Raw genomic sequence first — 9,680 nt, 5'->3', positions numbered from 1 at the left:
AAAGGGAGGTGACCCTTCTGAGGGGGTCTGCTTCCATTTTGCACCCCCTTGACAGCTTGGAAAAGTCTGTCTCAGGCTGAAGTTTCCTTATGCAGGAGATCACCGCAGAAATGAGCTGGCAGTGGGGAAAGTTTACTTTGAAAACCGCTTTCAGACTTCACCTGAATGCAGGAAAAGCTCTTTTTCTGTTGCATTTTCAGGTGCTTTCCTGTAGTCTGGTAAATCTAAGCTAGTTTTATTTTCAGTCCTTCTAGCCTGGGGATTTCCGGAGAGCTTAAATGAGGAAGGTGTCTGGAGCCAGATCCTAAAAAGGACATAGGAACTAAAGTCCAGCACCAGCTGATGCCAGCCCTGGATCATGTCAAAAGGATCTCTATTTATTATTTCTTTATGCCCAGACTTCCCTAGAAACTGGAGGAAAAGTAGAACTAAGGAGAGACTAAGAGTAAAAATACTGCCAGGGAAAATGTCTGTACAATCATGCTAGTTTTTGCAACACCCCGGACACTGCTTCGACACATGCAGCAGACCTTGCACAAAAGAGGAAGAGTTCCTGCGGTGAGTTCTTTCTCCACTTCATTTAACCCATACTTTGCTGTTTGTTTTGATGTCCTTTGATTCGTCTTGCCTCGTGACTGCTCTCACTTTCCCTTGCACTCTGAGATGTCCAAGGCATGACCTTGGCTGCTCAGTCCCTTTTCCCAACGTCTGTAAGCTCCTGCTTACACCTGAAACCCTTACTCAGCTACTAACTCATCCCATTATGGATGGAGCCTTTCCATACCTTCTTCTTTCTCCTAACAGCTTCTGCATCTTCTGCTTGGTGGAGGTTTGGATAACGTATAGCCCATAAGCTTGTCAACACTTACGCCTGGACAGGGAATTGCCCTGCCAGCCCACAGCCCGTTCCCTGCTGCTCTGGCTACTGAGGGCTCTGTGTTTTTTCCTCCTTTGTGGCCTGTGTGCATCTGTCATGCAACCAAATAGAGACCTCTTGGACATATGACAGCTGCCCATCAATACACCTGGAAGAGGTGGGGAAGGGTGCTGCGGTTCCGTGCTAGGCTCATGCCTGGTTCTACAGCGGGGAGGGACATCACACGCTGGCCCTGCCCCTTGGCACATCAAGTCCATGAGCAAAAAACCTGTGGCCTCCAAAATTGTCATTGTTACCCCACCTCTAATAGTACTTGGAGGGTGCTGTCACAATGCAAATTTAACCTCAAGGAATTTACAACAGATTCCTACAACTGCCCTGTTAGCACTTCTTTATGATTGGTTCAACAAATTGACTTCTACACAGATAAAAATTGTTTTCTTTCCTGGTTCTGAAGCGAAGAAAGCTTTCCATCACCTCCCCGACACTATTCTTTCCTGCTCGCTATCAACCCTACAACCCCAGGGGACATTCTGACTGCTGTTATCTCTCTACTAGCATATTTCACTTCTTCCACTGGAAGATCAAGATACTCCTCCACCTGGGATGCCTGCATTTATGTATGATTCTCTTGATTTCCTGTATTTTTTTGTTCTTTATTTCTGTCTGACATCACCATATTTCTTAGCGGAAACAGGCACAGCTCCCTCATTTACTGTAATGTTTCCTTAATAACTGTCCTTATCAGCATGACTACTTCCTTTTCCTTGATGCACATTCTCCTGCCCTCTAGACTTCTTGTATCTCCTACTCTATCTTATTTTTCGCTTCCTGTCTAGTAAGACTAGGCACAGAAAGAAAAGTTTTTTCAACTGTTGAAACTTGGAGCTGAATGGGAAGTTGCTCCGACGATAGGTTGTAGGCTGCAAGAACAATTCCCTGCCCAGATCTAAGTTTTCTATCAACTAGGGTCAGCTGGGTCAGATCCAGCCCCCCAAGGTCAGCCTTTCAGCTACATAGATTTCATGCCGTGAATCCTAAGGTCTCACAACGCCAAATTGTCCTTATAGCACAAAGTCGTGAAACGTTTGTTTTCACTGTGCAGCCAGGACTTTGCACTCCTTTTCCATTGCCAGAAAACTCCACTGGACATCACCTAAAATTTCTTCACTTTAAGCACCTTCCATAGCCTGCAGCTGTAGCCGTGCTGACCTATTCCAGTATGAATTTCTCACAGTCATTTGGTCTAGCAAAGAAAAACCCGTAGGCTTTCACTACTCCCAGACGATCTTTGCAGTTTTAAATCTTCACTTGGTGTCATTACTCTTGGCAAACATGTTTGCACTGCAGAGAAACTTGTCATCCTCCCTTGTAAGAAGTGTATAGGCAGATAAGCAGATCTGGATCTCATCTCTCCATCCTGACCAGATACTTTTTTCTGAGGCCTCTTTGTTCTTCTTTGGTTTCTGGGTCCAGGCCATCTCCACTGTGCTGCAGCATCATACACTCAGTGCTGATTAAAAGCAACAAGAAAAATCAAAGCCTTTCTCTTGGCTTTTGTTCTAACATTTCTCATGATATCTGAGTGACCGAAGAATTCGGTGGCCATAGCAAGACCTGGTACTCCCCACTGCATCCTTGTAGGTCCATAGTAGGAGGACAGCTGGGAAAGGGGGAGAAGTGCTGACGCACGGCTGCGTCTCGGGTTAAGGGAGTGCAGTGTCGTTCTCAGCTCTGCTGCTGCCTCCCTGGGTGGCTAACACCAAATCTGTACAAACGAGTGACTACGAAAAAGAGACAGTTACTGCCTATATCAAAATATGGCCACTTAATGAAGAAAAATGTGAAGAAATATTACCTACTTGAGGAAATAGGATAGCGGGGCTCTAGCCCAGAAACAGAGCATAAACTTGGGCAAGCAATGTAAGGCCTCATGATCAGAAAATCTGTTGTTTCTCAGCTCTTACATTGGCAAAATTAAAATTTTGCAGTTATTTTGAGACCTTCAGACAGGAGTTCTGACTGAACAGCAAAATATTATTACTCATAAACATTTTCTGCTAGGCAAAACTGTAACTGAGCTGTGGATACTGATACCGAGTGAGTATTTCAGAGGGAGGAGAAAGTATGTGGCTGGTTCACAGGGATAAGCAAGTGTCAAAATTTGGTTTTCCTTTAGCTAAGCACAAACCAAATTATCTCATAATGCCCCTGTTTTGTTTCCAAAACCTCCTGACTTTGCTTGAGCCTAAAATACCCTAAGAACAGCTTTTCTTGCTGCTTTTCGCTTCCGCTTTCGGTGGTAACTGGAAACCAGAAGGTCCAGCACACACAAAAACGGTGGTGACGAAAGAGACTTACATTTACTCCTTTGAACTACCAATGGGAAAAAAAAAGGCTAAAACTTCCCAGGTGGGTCTGAGCTTTCGGTGGAGCCCGGAGGGAGGAGGCTGGTGCTGCCGCAGTTGTTTCTGCCAGGGCACAGGGTGGGGGCTGGGTTATCTGCCTCCAGCCTGGCTGGGGGCTGCCCATCCACATGCAGCGACTGAATATGAATCGCTGACATTGGCTACGAATGGCTAAAACACAGCGTGGAGCTTGTGGGAATTTCCCTTTCCCTGTTTCCCAGGTAGACATGTCTTTCAGGGAGGAATTCCCAGGGAAATCCCTCCACCAGGACCTTGCCTTGGCTGTGGAGAGGGGGTCATTTGATCCCCCTTTGTTTTGGCAGAAAACTGCTTGCTACTGTCAGCCTGAGGCCTGCCAGGGTAAGCAGGGATTTGTGAGAGGTTTCCATGGCAGGAGAAGCAGGTGGTGCAATCCCGACCTCCTCTCAGGCAGCCCTCTGCGATGGCGGGGAGAGCCAGGCAGCACCCCTGGCCCTGGCAGGACCCCAGCCCAGCCGGCGGGTGAATTTTTGGTTCATCAGCTCCTGCCTTTCAAGGGAGCCCTCTGCCCTGGCAGCCATGCCAGATGTGCCCCGAGGGCTTTGCCCTCCGTCTCCTCAATGCTCCCCTGGCTGGCAGCCCCCTGGCTCCTCTCCTGCACCCAGCCCTCGTGATGGCCAGGTGGGTTGCTCCTGCCTTTCCACTCCTGTTACCAGTCTAAGCGGTGTGTTGGGAAGGACACAATGTGGTTTCATCCTCTTTCCACAACACCACCTTAGAAACACAGGAATGTGCTTTACATGGCTTCTGTGGTGCTCCAGGATTTCCACTTAACCGCATCCCAGTGAGATGCTGGTGGGTGCTAACACACTTGGACTGCCAAGAGAAAAGAGAAACAGCACCAGAAAAACCCATAAAATTCTCTCAAACAGCCCAGCAGCATGTTTTCTGAGAGACACCTGCCTTATGAACAGTGATGGAGGGTAGGGGAGGTATGTGGTTTGGGTTTCCTCTTCTGGGGAAAAACAGAGCAACTATTGGGGCTGTCACCTGCGAGCTCCAGCCTTACCCAAAGCTCTGCTGATACCAACCTGGCAATAACGGCACGTGCCGGGTTGTCAGCCCCGGCACGGCAGGTGCTCACCGATGCATTTCCCCGGGGTGCTGCAGGGCAGCGTCCTGCCCGCTGAGCCTTGCAGTGGTTGAGCAGTGTTTGCAAGGGGCAATGAATCTTCTCTGCTCTCAGCTCCACCGAGAGACTATTTCTGCTAAAATTGACCCAACCGTGACTGAAAGGGTGGCTCAGGGGCTGGGGTTGGGGTGCAGCACCAGTGCAAGTCCCTCCTCTGCTGCAGGCTCCCAGGACACTGACTGGTTGCTCCTGCTGCTGATGCCTCGGTGCCTGTCTATGTTCTCCTGGTCACAAAGCTCTTGTGAAGATGAAAACTTGGGAGGCTGTGCAGATAGACCCTCTGCCCTCTGGCTGAGAGATAGCAATTAAAAACCAAAAGACTGTCATCTAGAGCATGGCCTCTTCTTTCTATCTATCTATCTCACACGGTCCAATTTAATCCAAACCCTCACTGTGTGATGTAGGACTGCAGGGTATATGAAAAAAGACATGGCATTCAGAGCGTGATACGAGAATGTGAAGTCTGTGGCAAAGTACTTTTGCCCTTGGTTTCACCCTGGCACTGGGAGGACTCATTTTCAGCTGCAGAGAGGCCACCAGGCCCTGCCCATGCCTGCATTCATCCTTGACTCCCAGGAGGAGACGACCTGCCCTTAGCGAGGTGTGTCGTCTCCTGACTCATTGTGGGAATCTGGGGCACAGGCACATGTAAAGGCAGCCAAAAATGTCCCTGCAAGCCCATGAAGATGGTGTTGAAGATGATGTGCTATGGAGACTGGAGAACCAGGGGACAAGTTTCAATGCCCCAACAGGTACTACTGTCCCTGCTGTGAGGCAGAGGGATGCCATCAATTTAGGGGTGCCATCTCTGCTCCTGTAGCAGAGCACAGTAAGCAGCAGCAGAGCAGAGTGCAAACAGAGACATGTGAGAAACCAACATTCTTGGCCTTGGAAACTTCCGTAATACTCCAAAGTAGTTTCGATAATTAACCCTTTTGTGGCTTTACAATTTTGCATCATGGGCCAGAAAACACCAACAATTTGCTCAACCCCTTTTTTAAATTCAGCTGGAACTGAAACTCTGTGCAGGTTGCCTGACAACAATGAATCATAGGGGTCATTTATACAGAAAAACAAGTTAATCGTGTTTGCAGCATGTAATGAGATATGCCTCCCACGGCTTCTCCAGGGAGTAGCTTAACACCCAGAATGACAAGCAAGTGACTTCCTTGCAGAAGACTTTTATTCTATATAAAGTTAAATTTAATTTTTCTTGGCCTCTCCTCTTTTGACCCCCTTTTTTTTTTCTTCTTTTGCTCTCCCTTTTTGCATAGAATAAAATTAAACCCAAACCGGAGCGCAGGATGGAGATATGCCAGGGCAGTGCTGTGGTGATGGCTGACTGGTACGAAGGCACCATTTTTATTCCTGAATGACGTGGCAAACGCCGCTCTGGGCACCTCAGTGTTATTATTCTGCTCCATTGACCAAGCTCAGGTTACTCGTCCACGCTCAGGAGCTGCAGCGGGTGCAATGGGACGTGATTATTTGCATTGCTCCCGTGGCAGACAGAGGCTTTCCAGCTGCCCAACTGCCTCTATCTCCATTTCAGCATGCTGGATTCTTGCCTTGAAACAAAGGTAAGCGTAGTCTAATGTGGTTTGTTGCTTCTCCAAGAGGGAAAGGGGGGTGATAGCTGGAGCTGAAGAGGCCCATCAGCAGCCCAAGGTAGAGTTTCTGCCCCATAGGGTTATTTATAGGTAGGGTAAATTAGAGGATCGTTCTGGCACTGTGCAGAGAAGTGCTAACACAATATTTAAGGTCTTTCCGTCTCTCTGTGACTGACGTTTTTGCAGATCAAGTGGACTCCAGGAGCGGTGCTACCAAGGTCAGCCTCATTCCTCCGGGCGCCGAGAGCAGTTTTGGGGAGTTAAAGCCTGAACCACATCCCTTATGCCTTGTGCCAACCCTGAGGAGACTCCAGCTCCGTTTGAAAACTTCTGTCGCCATCTAGTGACGTCCCTGCGAGAGCCACATTTTCGGCAGCTGCAGGGCTGAGACCCAAAACGAGAGAGGGAAAATAGACCAGCTGAAAGCTGCCAGACCCCTCGGTGGGCTGGGGGGTGTTTCTTGCATTGTACCGGCTCCCTGCTTTCCTCTGGGAATGCCATGTGTCCAAACTATGGCTGGGCCTGCACAGCTGGCTGGGAGGGCACAGGCTGGGAGGGCTACCAGCGGGTACCGTGCCTGGGCCCCGCAGACGGTGGCTGCCACCTTGTCACTCTTGGCTCTCCTGGCAGCCATCAGGTGCCCTATGGACTCAGCAGCCAGCGCTCACCCGCTAAGGGACAGGATTTCAGCAACGCTCAGTTTAAATCCCCAGGCGCAGTGTGAGCTCCCTTCAGTTTCACAGGTTAAGCTAGGGATATAAATGTCCTGGCAATCTGGTGTTACAAGCGTTGTATAGGCAGTGCAGCTTCACTGCCACGAAACGTAGGATAAACCTTTAAAGTCATCAGATGCAAGAATTAATGTGTCGCAGAGAAGAAACATAAGCTATAGAGCACATAAATATCCCCTATGCAAAAGTAAACTCATTAAGCTGTTCATTAGAAAACAGCAAGCACTTGTCAATTCACCAGTGATGTAAATTTAATCCACTGTAGCTGAATTTTCTTAAACAGAAAACTTTTAAGAGACGATCGGAGATATGTGTGCAGTAGGAGCAGGAGGATCCAGATTCATGAGGTATAAAAATAAAGTACATACACAAAAAGGTTAAATAGCACCATTGCTAGCTCACCGGCTCTGTCCTTCCATGCAGCTGGGCAGCAGCCACAGGTTGCCACCGCGTCTGGTGTGGCTTGCCCAGGTGGAGTCACGCAAGCGTGACCCTGCTGTAAACCTGGAATAAGGAGCTCTTCGACCTGCCCCAGGGACTAGTTCCCACCCCCGTGCAGAGTACCTCTCCCTCTCATTCCTGCCTGGGACTAGATCTGACTTAAAAATGATCTCACAACAAAATTGAATAAATCTGGGAGTGAGCAGGCAGGGATGGGGAACTGGAGAGCTTTCTGCTGTGCTGCTGGTGAGCCTCCAATCCTGACCCTGCAGAAGGACACCCTGACAACTGTGGCTTGCTTTCCTTTCCATTTTAAAGCCAAATTCCATTTTCTTTTCATTCCACTCTTCTTCCGTTACAGCCTCTTCCTTCTTCTACTTCCCCATGGGGTACCCAAGTGCAGCTGTGGGCACTCGCTGGTGCTGGTGACCGGATGGCACCGAGAGGTCTCCAGGCACACCGGGAACATCCACGCCACTGATTCACCACGCTGCTGTGCGAATGCCACTGGCACCTTCCTCTCTCTGTGCCTCTGCTGATACCCAGCATTTCTACTTCTGCCTTCGGTTCTTGGTCTCACTTTCATTCAAATGACTTTTCCCCTTTAATAACACCACCCAGAACTTCACCAGGCGTGACTCAGCCCCGGGTTGGTTCCTGGGCTGGTTTCCTCTCTGTGCTGCATCAGAGGAAGCAGATATCCGCTCTCGCAGGCTGAGATCAGATCGGCCCCAGCACGTTTCTGGTGGCTGGGGGCCCTCAGGACTCCACAGGCTTCACACCGGTGGCCTCAGAGAGGTCTGGGCTGGCCTTTCTCCTGTGCCTTGGACTGACCTGCTTTTGCCCGCTTTCCAGCCCTCCAGGCTGCGTCCAGGCTGTTTGCCCGTGTCTCTGCCCTCTCCCCTGCCCTCCTCACCTCGGGGGGTTCCCAACGCCTCCATCCTTACACCATGTCCAGAGTCGCATGGTTTCTGCTCCGCAGCTCCTTCTCTGCAGTCACCGTGCCAGGTGACAGCTCTCCTTGTTATAGTCTCTGCTCTGAGCAGCCACCTCATATTACCCAAAGATTTTGTGATTTTACCAATGTTGTTTCCCTGACACCTGGCTGCCTCACCGTTTCTGGTGATGCCAGTTGGAAGTGCACAGGGACGGGCCTAATCAGCATGTGCCCATAAAACCACCCAAGGAAGAGAGGTTATACATTTGCTAGGTTCGTTTAATGACGTTTTTTAAAGAAAACTGTGTGTTTTACTAAGAAGGGACAAGGTTGGTAAAGCAATGCAATGAATGATGCACTGTAAATACTGGGAGGGGGGGAAATATAAAATACAATCAACATTTTGTTTAATGGCTGAGGCTCAGAGGGTTTTTACTGGCACTTTACCCCAGAGCTGGAGCTGTTGCTCTTTCCTAATAGTATCAGCACTGGAAAGAACATTATGGAATCACGTTTTATAACCAAATGGGAAGTAATGGGGTTTTTTTCTTGCCTTGTGAGAATTCGCAAACTTTATGTTGAGGCTTTCTTGGACTTTCCAGTGAGGTCACTTGTGGTGGAAGGCAAGGGAATAAAAACATAAAAGCTGGGTTAAAAATAAATAAACTGAGGAAAGCAACCTTTGAAAACACGGAGATACAAAGAGATAAAGAATTAAAAAAAAAATATTCACTGTTACCAAAGCTGAACTGGTTTTATTTATTTATGTTTTAACCTTGGTCAGAATTTTAAAACAAGGTCTTTGTGATTGTTCTTAGCTTGTGTCATGACTTCAAAGTAGTATGTTAGAAAATGAGTTCGTGGCCAGAAAATGCCCAACAGGTGCAGGGGATTTCCAGTGCATGTCAAACCAGCAGTGCAGAAGGGTTGTAAAAAGGTAGCTTCACCCTAAAAAACCACAACCCATTTACCACCAAAATCTCTTTCTGAAATCTCTCAAAACGCAAACGTTGACCGCCACTGTTTTGCCCAAAGAGATCAAAAGCTTGGACATGGTGTATTCATCCTGAAATACATGGGGAAAAAACCTGCAGACCAAGAATTATTCATGATCCCTTCTCCAACATTTAACAAATGACCTCAAGATATGAGAAAATATCTTTCTCCTGCCAATTAGCTGCTGCTGCTGGAGAATTTGTGATCAGAAAAAGATAATTTTCTGAATCCTTCTTGAGTGTTCATTCAGTTCTTGTTGGTAAGGAGACAATGGCTCTTCCCCTCATGGCACTCAGAAACAGTCCAATTGTTCTTTCTGCTTGTAGAAAGTCTGAGCTGTGCAGGCGTCTCACCGGGTTGCAGTACCTTAGTACCTTCTTGTGCTGTGATGTAACTGGTTTTTACAGCTCATGCCCCAGCAGACGATGGCAAGGCCAAAAAATAGCATAGGAAGGCAGTCTGACTTCTCTCACTAGTGGCCCACACTGCGATCCCCGCTCTGCACCCCT

At 48.3% G+C, this 9,680-nt stretch overlaps 1 long non-coding RNA gene across 1 annotated transcript; it reads left to right on the top strand.

Annotated features, from left to right (window-relative positions):
• Positions 1 to 341: 341 nt before the first annotated feature.
• On the top strand, positions 342 to 8,863 carry LOC128906335 (uncharacterized). Its single transcript, XR_008465139.1, has 3 exons — positions 342 to 558; positions 5,731 to 6,036; positions 6,253 to 8,863. It is a non-coding gene; the product is annotated as an uncharacterized LOC128906335 (long non-coding RNA).
• Positions 8,864 to 9,680: the final 817 nt, after the last annotated feature.

Source organism: Rissa tridactyla, chromosome 2, assembly GCF_028500815.1.
Source record: "Rissa tridactyla isolate bRisTri1 chromosome 2, bRisTri1.patW.cur.20221130, whole genome shotgun sequence".
Classification (NCBI taxonomy): Eukaryota; Metazoa; Chordata; class Aves; order Charadriiformes; family Laridae; genus Rissa; species Rissa tridactyla.
This window is presented reverse-complemented; position numbering and strand designations above follow the sequence as displayed.